Genomic DNA, 13,072 nt, shown 5'->3' with positions numbered 1-13,072 from the left:
CAGTGTAGATCTCAGGTTTGTTTCAAGTTTGTTTCATTCAACAAATGTTGACATATTTAACAAATGTGAAACAATATGACTCAAGAAACTGCTACACGATGTGCTGTACTAACCTAAGCTAGTGCTGAAAATCAAATGTTCAGAAACGTGGGCATAATATACCCTTGTGTAGCAGGTTGTTGTGAAAAACAACCTACTCCGTCAATCATTTCATCGTCATCTTTGCGCAGCGGCAGTATCGTAGCCTATGAGGTCTAACTGAGGCGCGATTATTGCTAGTTGAAAACTTTACCCAATACCCCGCCAAAGACGACTTGCAATATAGTCGGCGATGGCAATTTTTGACAGTTTCTAAGGAGACTGATAATATGTTCAAAATAAATGATGCCGTTAATTTTGGTCAGCAATTTGTGTTGAATAACTGAGTGTGTTTTGACTTATTTCAAATTATCTATGTCTGTTTGACCTACTTGACCACTATATTACAGGCACTGCTGGCGCAAAGTATCAGTATCAACAGCCAGGTTTTATTAAGTAGGCGAGTGTTTTCCATGCTAATGACACGGGCGCTAGCCTACTCACTTCATGTTGTGATTTCGTCCCACAATGCAATGTAGAATCTACAGTGTAGATCTCAGGTTTGTTTCAAGTTTGTTTCATTCAACAAATGTTGACATATTTAACAAATGTGAAACAATATGACTTAAGAAACTGCTACACGATGTGCTGTACTAACCTAAACTAGTGCTGATAATCAAATGTTCAGAAACGTGGGCATAATATACCCTTGTGTAACAGGTTGTTGTGAAAAAAAAGGTACTCCGTCAATCAGTTATCGTTATCTTTGCGCAGCGGCAGTATCGTAGCCTATGAGGTCTAACTGAGGCGCGATTATTGCTAGTTGAAAACTTTACCCAATACCCCGCCAAAGACGACTTGCAATATAGTCGGTGATGGCAATTTTTGGCAGTTTCTAAGGACACTGATAATATGTTCTAAATAAATGATGCGTTTAACTTTGGTCTTCAAATTGTGTTGAATAACTGAGTGTATTTTGCCTTATTTCAAATTATCTATGTCTGTTTGACCTACTTGACCACTATATTACAGGCACTGCTGGCGCAAAGTATCAGTATCAACAGCCAGGTTTTATTAAGTAGGCGAGTGTTTTCCATGCTAATGACACGGGCGCTAGCCTACTCACTTCATGTTGTGATTTCGTCCCACAATGCAATGTAGAATCTACAGTGTAGATCTCAGGTTTGTTTCAAGTTTGTTTCATTCAACAAATGTTGACATATTTAACAAATGTGAAACAATATGACTCAAGAAACTGCTACACGATGTGCTGTACTAACCTAAGCTAGTGCTGAAAATCAAATGTTCAGAAACGTGGGCATAATATACCCTTGTGTAGCAGGTTGTTGTGAAAAACAACCTACTCCGTCAATCATTTCATCGTCATCTTTGCGCAGCGGCAGTATCGTAGCCTATGAGGTCTAACTGAGGCGCGATTATTGCTAGTTGAAAACTTTACCCAATACCCCGCCAAAGACGACTTGCAATATAGTCGGCGATGGCAATTTTTGACAGTTTCTAAGGAGACTGATAATATGTTCAAAATAAATGATGCCGTTAATTTTGGTCAGCAATTTGTGTTGAATAACTGAGTGTGTTTTGACTTATTTCAAATTATCTATGTCTGTTTGACCTACTTGACCACTATATTACAGGCACTGCTGGCGCAAAGTATCAGTATCAACAGCCAGGTTTTATTAAGTAGGCGAGTGTTTTCCATGCTAATGACACGGGCGCTAGCCTACTCACTTCATGTTGTGATTTCGTCCCACAATGCAATGTAGAATCTACAGTGTAGATCTCAGGTTTGTTTCAAGTTTGTTTCATTCAACAAATGTTGACATATTTAACAAATGTGAAACAATATGACTCAAGAAACTGCTACACGATGTGCTGTACTAACCTAAACTAGTGCTGATAATCAAATGTTCAGAAACGTGGGCATAATATACCCTTGTGTAGCAGGTTGTTGTGAAAAACAAGCTACTCCGTCAATCATTTCATCATTATCTCTGCGCAGCGGCAGTATCGTAGCCTATGAGGTCTAACTGAGGCGCGATTATTGCTAGTTGAAAACTTTACCCAATACCCCGCCAAAGACGACTTGCAATATAGTCGGCGATGGCAATTTTTGACAGTTTCTAAGGAGACTGATAATTTGTTCAAAATAAATGATGCGTTTAACTTTGGTCTTCAATTTGTGTTGAATAACTGAGTGTATTTTGCCTTTATTTCAAATTATCTATGTCTGTTTGACCTACTTGACCACTATATTACAGGCACTGCTGGCGCAAAGTATCAGTATCAACAGCCAGGTTTTATAAAGTAGGCGAGTGTTTTCCATGCTAATGACACGGGCGCTAGCCTACTCACTTCATGTTGTGATTTCGTCCCACAGTGCAATGTAGAATCTACAGTGTAGATCTCAGGTTTGTTTCAAGTTTGTTTCATTCAACAAATGTTGACATATTTAACAAATGTGAAACAATATGACTTAAGAAACTGCTACACGATATGCTGTACTAACCTAAACTAGTGCTGATAATCAAATGTTCAGAAACGTGGGCATAATATACCCTTGTGTAAGAGGTTGTTGTGAAAAAGAAGCTACTCCGTCAATCAGTTATCATTATCTTTGCGCAGCGGCAGTATCGTAGCCTATGAGGTCTAACTGAGGCGCGATTATTGCTAGTTGAAAACTTTACCCAATACCCCGCCAAAGACGACTTGCAATATAGTCGCCGATGGCAATTTTTGACAGTTTCTAAGGAGACTGATAATATGTTCAAAATAAATGATGCCTTTAATTTTTGTCAGCAATTTGTGTTGAATAACTGAGTGTATTTTGCCTTATTTCAAATTATCTATGTCTGTTTCACCTACTTGACCACTATATTACAGGCACTGCTGGCGCAAAGTATCAGTATCAACAGCCAGGTTTTATTAAGTAGGCGAGTGTTTTCCATGCTAATGACACGGGCGCTAGCCTACTCACTTCATGTTGTGATTTCGTCCCACAATGCAATGTAGAATCTACAGTGTAGATCTCAGGTTTGTTTCAAGTTTGTTTCATTCAACAAATGTTGACATATTTAACAAATGTGAAACAATATGACTCAAGAAACTGCTACACGATGTGCTGTACTAACCTAAGCTAGTGCTGAAAATCAAATGTTCAGAAACGTGGGCATAATATACCCTTGTGTAGCAGGTTGTTGTGAAAAACAACCTACTCCGTCAATCATTTCATCGTCATCTTTGCGCAGCGGCAGTATCGTAGCCTATGAGTTCTAACTGAGGCGCGATTATTGCTAGTTGAAAACTTTACCCAATACCCCGCCAAAGACGACTTGCAATATAGTCGGCGATGGCAATTTTTGACAGTTTCTAAGGAGACTGATAATATGTTCAAAATAAATGATGCCGTTAATTTTGGTCAGCAATTTGTGTTGAATAACTGAGTGTGTTTTGACTTATTTCAAATTATCTATGTCTGTTTGACCTACTTGACCACTATATTACAGGCACTGCTGGCGCAAAGTATCAGTATCAACAGCCAGGTTTTATTAAGTAGGCGAGTGTTTTCCATGCTAATGACACGGGCGCTAGCCTACTCACTTCATGTTGTGATTTCGTCCCACAATGCAATGTAGAATCTACAGTGTAGATCTCAGGTTTGTTTCAAGTTTGTTTCATTCAACAAATGTTGACATATTTAACAAATGTGAAACAATATGACTCAAGAAACTGCTACACGATGTGCTGTACTAACCTAAACTAGTGCTGAAAATCAAATGTTCAGAAACGTGGGCATAATATACCCTTGTGTAGCAGGTTGTTGTGAAAAACAAGCTACTCGACAATCATTTCATCGTCATCTTTCCGCAGCGGCAGTATCGTAGCCTATGAGGTCTAACTGAGGCGCGATTATTGCTAGTTGAAAACTTTACCCAATACCCCGCCAAAGACGACTTGCAATATAGTCGGCGATGGCAATTTTTGACAGTTTCTAAGGAGACTGATAATATGTTCAAAATAAATGATGCCGTTAATTTTGGTCAGCAATTTGTGTTGAATAACTGAGTGTGTTTTGACTTATTTCAAATTATCTATGTCTGTTTGACCTACTTGACCACTATATTACAGGCACTGCTGGCGCAAAGTATCAGTATCAACAGCCAGGTTTTATTAAGTAGGCGAGTGTTTTCCATGCTAATGACACGGGCGCTAGCCTACTCACTTCATGTTGTGATTTCGTCCCACAATGCAATGTAGAATCTACAGTGTAGATCTCAGGTTTGTTTCAAGTTTGTTTCATTCAACAAATGTTGACATATTTAACAAATGTGAAACAATATGACTCAAGAAACTGCTACACGATGTGCTGTACTAACCTAAACTAGTGCTGAAAATCAAATGTTCAGAAACGTGGGCATAATATACCCTTGTGTAGCAGGTTGTTGTGAAAAACAAGCTAATCCGTCAATTATTTCATCATTATCTATGCGCAGCGGCAGTATCGTAGCCTATGAGGTCTAACTGAGGCGCGATTATTGCTAGTTGAAAACTTTACCCAATACCCCGCCATAGACGACTTGCAATATAGTCGGCGATGGCAATTTTTGACAGTTTCTAAGGAGACTGATAATATGTTCAAAATAAATGATGCCGTTAATTTTGGTCAGCAATTTGTGTTGAATAACTGAGTGTGTTTTGACTTATTTCAAATTATCTATGTCTGTTTGACCTACTTGACCACTATATTACAGGCACTGCTGGCGCAAAGTATCAGTATCAACAGCCAGGTTTTATTAAGTAGGCGAGTGTTTTCCATGCTAATGACACGGGCGCTAGCCTACTCACTTCATGTTGTGATTTCGTCCCACAATGCAATGTAGAATCTACAGTGTAGATCTCAGGTTTGTTTCAAGTTTGTTTCATTCAACAAATGTTGACATATTTAACAAATGTGAAACAATATGACTCAAGAAACTGCTACACGATGTGCTGTACTAACCTAAACTAGTGCTGATAATCAAATGTTCAGAAACGTGGGCATAATATACCCTTGTGTAGCAGGTTGTTGTGAAAAACAAGCTACTCCGTCAATCATTTCATCATTATCTCTGCGCAGCGGCAGTATCGTAGCCTATGAGGTCTAACTGAGGCGCGATTATTGCTAGTTGAAAACTTTACCCAATACCCCGCCAAAGACGACTTGCAATATAGTCGGCGATGGCAATTTTTGACAGTTTCTAAGGAGACTGATAATTTGTTCAAAATAAATGATGCGTTTAACTTTGGTCTTCAATTTGTGTTGAATAACTGAGTGTATTTTGCCTTTATTTCAAATTATCTATGTCTGTTTGACCTACTTGACCACTATATTACAGGCACTGCTGGCGCAAAGTATCAGTATCAACAGCCAGGTTTTATAAAGTAGGCGAGTGTTTTCCATGCTAATGACACGGGCGCTAGCCTACTCACTTCATGTTGTGATTTCGTCCCACAGTGCAATGTAGAATCTACAGTGTAGATCTCAGGTTTGTTTCAAGTTTGTTTCATTCAACAAATGTTGACATATTTAACAAATGTGAAACAATATGACTTAAGAAACTGCTACACGATATGCTGTACTAACCTAAACTAGTGCTGATAATCAAATGTTCAGAAACGTGGGCATAATATACCCTTGTGTAAGAGGTTGTTGTGAAAAAGAAGCTACTCCGTCAATCAGTTATCATTATCTTTGCGCAGCGGCAGTATCGTAGCCTATGAGGTCTAACTGAGGCGCGATTATTGCTAGTTGAAAACTTTACCCAATACCCCGCCAAAGACGACTTGCAATATAGTCGCCGATGGCAATTTTTGACAGTTTCTAAGGAGACTGATAATATGTTCAAAATAAATGATGCCTTTAATTTTTGTCAGCAATTTGTGTTGAATAACTGAGTGTATTTTGCCTTATTTCAAATTATCTATGTCTGTTTGACCTACTTGACCACTATATTACAGGCACTGCTGGCGCAAAGTATCAGTATCAACAGCCAGGTTTTATTAAGTAGGCGAGTGTTTTCCATGCTAATGACACGGGCGCTAGCCTACTCACTTCATGTTGTGATTTCGTCCCACAATGCAATGTAGAATCTACAGTGTAGATCTCAGGTTTGTTTCAAGTTTGTTTCATTCAACAAATGTTGACATATTTAACAAATGTGAAACAATATGACTCAAGAAACTGCTACACGATGTGCTGTACTAACCTAAACTAGTGCTGAAAATCAAATGTTCAGAAACGTGGGCATAATATACCCTTGTGTAGCAGGTTGTTGTGAAAAACAATCTACTCCGTCAATCATTTCATCATTATCTCTGCGCAGCGGCAGTATCGTAGCCTATGAGGTCTAACTGAGGCGCGATTATTGCTAGTTGAAAACTTTACCCAATACCCCGCCATAGACGACTTGCAATATAGTCGGCGATGGCAATTTTTGACAGTTTCTAAGGAGACTGATAATATGTTCAAAATGAATGATGCCGTTAATTTTGGTCAGCAATTTGTGTTGAATAACTGAGTGTATTTTGCCTTATTTCAAATTATCTATGTCTGTTTGACCTACTTGACCACTATATTACAGGCACTGCTGGCGCAAAGTATCAGTATCAACAGCCAGGTTTTATAAAGTAGGCGAGTGTTTTCCATGCTAATGACACGGGCGCTAGCCTACTCACTTCATGTTGTGATTTCGTCCCACAATGCAATGTAGAATCTACAGTGTAGATCTCAGGTTTGTTTCAAGTTTGTTTCATTCAACAAATGTTGACATATTTAACAAATGTGAAACAATATGACTCAAGAAACTGCTACACGATGTGCTGTACTAACCTAAACTAGTGCTGATAATCAAATGTTCAGAAACGTGGGCATAATATACCCTTGTGTAGCAGGTTGTTGTGAAAAACAAGCTACTCCGTCAATAATTTCATCATTATCTCTGCGCAGCGGCAGTATCGTAGCCTATGAGGTCTAACTGAGGCGCGATTATTGCTAGTTGAAAACTTTACCCAATACCCCGCCAAAGACGACTTGCAATATAGTCGGCGATGGCAACTTTTGACAGTTTCTAAGGAGACTGATAATATGTTCAAAATAAATGATGCCGTTAATTTTGGTCAGCAATTTGTGTTGAATAACTGAGTGTGTTTTGCCTTATTTCAAATTATCTATGTCTGTTTGACCTACTTGACCACTATATTACAGGCACTGCTGGCGCAAAGTATCAGTATCAACAGCCAGGTTTTATTAAGTAGGCGAGTGTTTTCCATGCTAATGACACGGGCGCTAGCCTACTCACTTCATGTTGTGATTTCGTCCCACAATGCAATGTAAAATCTACAGTGTAGATCTCAGGTTTGTTTCAAGTTTGTTTCATTCAACAAATGTTGACATATTTAACAAATGTGAAACAATATGACTCAAGAAACTGCTACACGATGTGCTGTACTAACCTAAACTAGTGCTGAAAATCAAATGTTCAGAAACGTGGGCATAATATACCTTTGTGTAGCAGGTTGTTGTGAAAAACAATCTACTCCGTCAATCATTTCATCATTATCTCTGCGCAGCGGCAGTATCGTAGCCTATGAGGTCTAACTGAGGCGCGATTATTGCTAGTTGAAAACTTTACCCAATACCCCGCCATAGACGACTTGCAATATAGTCGGCGATGGCAATTTTTGACAGTTTCTAAGGAGACTGATAATATGTTCAAAATAAATGATGCCTTTAATTTTTGTCAGCAATTTGTGTTGAATAACTGAGTGTATTTTGCCTTATTTCAAATTATCTATGTCTGTTTGACCTACTTGACCACTATATTACAGGCACTGCTGGCGCAAAGTATCAGTATCAACAGCCAGGTTTTATTAAGTAGGCGAGTGTTTTCCATGCTAATGACACGGCGGTAGCCTACTCACTTCATGTTGTGATTTCGTCCCACAATGCAATGTAGAATCTACAGTGTAGATCTCAGGTTTGTTTCAAGTTTGTTTCATTCAACAAATGTTGACATATTTAACAAATGTGAAACAATATGACTCAAGAAACTGCTACACGATGTGCTGTACTAACCTAAACTAGTGCTGATAATCAAATGTTCAGAAACGTGGGCATAATATACCCTTGTGTAGCAGGTTGTTGTGAAAAACAAGCTACTCCGTCAATCATTTCATCATTATCTCTGCGCAGCGGCAGTATCGTAGCCTATGAGGTCTAACTGAGGCGCGATTATTGCTAGTTGAAAACTTTACCCAATACCCCGCCAAAGACGACTTGCAATATAGTCGGCGATGGCAATTTTTGACAGTTTCTAAGGAGACTGATAATATGTTCAAAATAAATGATGCCGTTAATTTTGGTCAGCAATTTGTGTTGAATAACTGAGTGTGTTTTGCCTTCTTTCAAATTATCTATGTCTGTTTGACCTACTTGACCACTATATTACAGGCACTGCTGGCGCAAAGTATCAGTATCAACAGCCAGGTTTTATTAAGTAGGCGAGTGTTTTCCATGCTAATGACACGGGCGCTAGCCTACTCACTTCATGTTGTGATTTCGTCCCACAATGCAATGTAAAATCTACAGTGTAGATCTCAGGTTTGTTTCAAGTTTGTTTCATTCAACAAATGTTGACATATTTAACAAATGTGAAACAATATGACTCAAGAAACTGCTACACGATGTGCTGTACTAACCTAAACTAGTGCTGAAAATCAAATGTTCAGAAACGTGGGCATAATATACCTTTGTGTAGCAGGTTGTTGTGAAAAACAATCTACTCCGTCAATCATTTCATCATTATCTCTGCGCAGCGGCAGTATCGTAGCCTATGAGGTCTAACTGAGGCGCGATTATTGCTAGTTGAAAACTTTACCCAATACCCCGCCATAGACGACTTGCAATATAGTCGGCGATGGCAATTTTTGACAGTTTCTAAGGAGACTGATAATATGTTCAAACTAAATGATGCCTTTAATTTTTGTCAGCAATTTGTGTTGAATGACTGAGTGTATTTTGCCTTATTTCAAATTATCTATGTCTGTTTGACCTACTTGACCACTATATTACAGGCACTGCTGGCGCAAAGTATCAGTATCAACAGCCAGGTTTTATTAAGTAGGCGAGTGTTTTCCATGCTAATGACACGGGCGGTAGCCTACTCACTTCATGTTGTGATTTCGTCCCACAATGCAATGTAGAATCTACAGTGTAGATCTCAGGTTTGTTTCAAGTTTGTTTCATTCAACAAATGTTGACATATTTAACAAATGTGAAACAATATGACTCAAGAAACTGCTACACGATGTGCTGTAATAACCTAAACTAGTGCTGATAATCAAATGTTCAGAAACGTGGGCATAATATACCCTTGTGTAACAGGTTGTTGTGAAAAACAAGGTACTCCGTCAATCGTAACAGGTTGTTGTGAAAAACAAGCTACTCCGTCAATCATTTATCATTATCTTTGCGCAGCGGCAGTATCGTAGCCTGTGAGGTCTAACTGAGGCGCGATTATTGCTAGTTGAAAACTTTACCCAATACCCCGCCAAAGACGACTTGCAATATAGTCGGCGATGGCAATTTTTGACAGTTTCTAAGGAGACTGATAATTTGTTCAAAATAAATGATGCGTTTAACTTTGGTCTTCAATTTGTGTTGAATAACTGAGTGTATTTTGCCTTTATTTCAAATTATCTATGTCTGTTTGACCTACTTGGCCACTATATTACAGCCACTGCTGGCGCAAAGTATCAGTATCAACAGCCAGGTTTTATAAAGTAGGCGAGTGTTTTCCATGCTAATGACACGGGCGCTAGCCTACTCACTTCATGTTGTGATTTCGTCCCACAGTGCAATGTAGAATCTACAGTGTAGATCTCAGGTTTGTTTCAAGTTTGTTTCATTCAACAAATGTTGACATATTTAACAAATGTGAAACAATATGACTTAAGAAACTGCTACACGATATGCTGTACTAACCTAAACTAGTGCTGATAATCAAATGTTCAGAAACGTGGGCATAATATACCCTTGTGTAAGAGGTTGTTGTGAAAAAGAAGCTACTCCGTCAATCAGTTATCATTATCTTTGCGCAGCGGCAGTATCGTAGCCTATGAGGTCTAACTGAGGCGCGATTATTGCTAGTTGAAAACTTTACCCAATACCCCGCCAAAGACGACTTGCAATATAGTCGCCGATGGCAATTTTTGACAGTTTCTAAGGAGACTGATAATATGTTCAAACTAAATGATGCCTTTAATTTTTGTCAGCAATTTGTGTTGAATAACTGAGTGTATTTTGCCTTATTTCAAATTATCTATGTCTGTTTGACCTACTTGACCACTATATTACAGGCACTGCTGGCGCAAAGTATCAGTATCAACAGCCAGGTTTTATTAAGTAGGCGAGTGTTTTCCATGCTAATGACACGGGCGGTAGCCTACTCACTTCATGTTGTGATTTCGTCCCACAATGCAATGTAGAATCTACAGTGTAGATCTCAGGTTTGTTTCAAGTTTGTTTCATTCAACAAATGTTGACATATTTAACAAATGTGAAACAATATGACTCAAGAAACTGCTACACGATGTGCTGTAATAACCTAAACTAGTGCTGATAATCAAATGTTCAGAAACGTGGGCATAATATACCCTTGTGTAAGAGGTTGTTTTGAAAAAGAAGGTACTCCGTCAATCAGTTATCGTTATCTTTGCGCAGCGGCAGTATCGTAGCCTATGAGGTCTAACTGAGGCGCGATTATTGCTAGTTGAAAACTTTACCCAATACCCCGCCAAAGACCACTTGCAATATAGTCGGCGATGGCAATTTTTGACAGTTTCTAAGGAGACTGATAATATGTTCAAAATAAATGATGCCTTTAATTTTTGTCAGCAATTTGTGTTGAATAACTGAGTGTATTTTGCCTTATTTCAAATTATCTATGTCTGTTTGACCTACTTGACCACTATATTACAGGCACTGCTGGCGCAAAGTATCAGTATCAACAGCCAGGTTTTATTAAGTAGGCGAGTGTTTTCCATGCTAATGACACGGGCGCTAGCCTACTCACTTCATGTTGTGATTTCGTCCCACAATGCAATGTAGAATCTACAGTGTAGATCTCAGGTTTGTTTCAAGTTTGTTTCATTCAACAAATGTTGACATATTTAACAAATGTGAAACAATATGACTCAAGAAACTGCTACACGATGTGCTGTACTAACCTAAACTAGTGCTGAAAATCAAATGTTCAGAAACGTGGGCATAATATACCCTTGTGTAGCAGTTTGTTGTGAAAAACAACCTACTCCGTCAATCATTTCATCGTCATCTTTGCGCAGCGGCAGTATCGTAGCCTATGAGGTCTAACTGAGGCGCGATTATTGCTAGTTGAAAACTTTACCCAATACCCCGCCAAAGACGACTTGCAATATAGTCGGCGATGGCAATTTTTGACAGTTTCTAAGGAGACTGATAATATGTTCAAAATAAATGATGCCGTTAATTTTGGTCAGCAATTTGTGTTGAATAACTGAGTGTGTTTTGACTTATTTCAAATTATCTATGTCTGTTTGACCTACTTGACCACTATATTACAGGCACTGCTGGCGCAAAGTATCAGTATCAACAGCCAGGTTTTATTAAGTAGGCGAGTGTTTTCCATGCTAATGACACGGGCGCTAGCCTACTCACTTCATGTTGTGATTTCGTCCCACAATGCAATGTAGAATCTACAGTGTAGATCTCAGGTTTGTTTCAAGTTTGTTTCATTCAACAAATGTTGACATATTTAACAAATGTGAAACAATATGACTCAAGAAACTGCTACACGATGTGCTGTACTAACCTAAACTAGTGCTGAAAATCAAATGTTCAGAAACGTGGGCATAATATACCCTTGTGTAGCAGGTTGTTGTGAAAAACAAGCTACTCCGTCAATCATTTCGTCATTATCTCTGCGCAGCGGCAGTATCGTAGCCTATGAGGTCTAACTGAGGCGCGATTATTGCTAGTTGAAAACTTTACCCAATACCCCGCCATAGACGACTTGCAATATAGTCGGCGATGGCAATTTTTGACAGTTTCTAAGGAGACTGATAATATGTTCAAAATGAATGATGCCGTTAATTTTGGTCAGCAATTTGTGTTGAATAACTGAGTGTATTTTGCCTTATTTCAAATTATCTATGTCTGTTTGACCTACTTGACCACTATATTACAGGCACTGCTGGCGCAAAGTATCAGTATCAACAGCCAGGTTTTATTAAGTAGGCGAGTGTTTTCCATGCTAATGACACGGGCGCTAGCCTACTCACTTCATGTTGTGATTTCGTCCCACAATGCAATGTAGAATCTACAGTGTAGATCTCAGGTTTGTTTCAAGTTTGTTTCATTCAACAAATGTTGACATATTTAACAAATGTGAAACAATATGACTTAAGAAACTGCTACACGATGTGCTGTACTAACCTAAACTAGTGCTGATAATCAAATGTTCAGAAACGTGGGCATAATATACCCTTGTGTAAGAGGTTGTTGTGAAAAAGAAGCTACTCCGTCAATCATTTATCATTATCTTTGCGCAGCGGCAGTATCGTAGCCTATGAGGTCTAACTGAGGCGCGATTATTGCTAGTTGAAAACTTTACCCAATACCCCGCCAAAGACGACTTGCAATATAGTCGCCGATGGCAATTTTTGACAGTTTCTAAGGAGACTGATAATATGTTCAAAATAAATGATGCCTTTAATTTTTGTCAGCAATTTGTGTTGAATAACTGAGTGTATTTTGCCTTATTTCAAATTATCTATGTCTGTTTGACCTACTTGACCACTATATTACAGGCACTGCTGGCGCAAAGTATCAGTATCAACAGCCAGGTTTTATTAAGTAGGCGAGTGTTTTCCATGCTAATGACACGGGCGGTAGCCTACT

Source organism: Pollachius pollachius, assembly GCF_949987615.1.
Source record: "Pollachius pollachius genome assembly, chromosome: 9".
Lineage (NCBI taxonomy): Eukaryota > Metazoa > Chordata > Actinopteri > Gadiformes > Gadidae > Pollachius > Pollachius pollachius.
The sequence above is the reverse complement of the archived record's forward strand: the minus strand, read 5'-3'. Positions refer to the sequence as shown.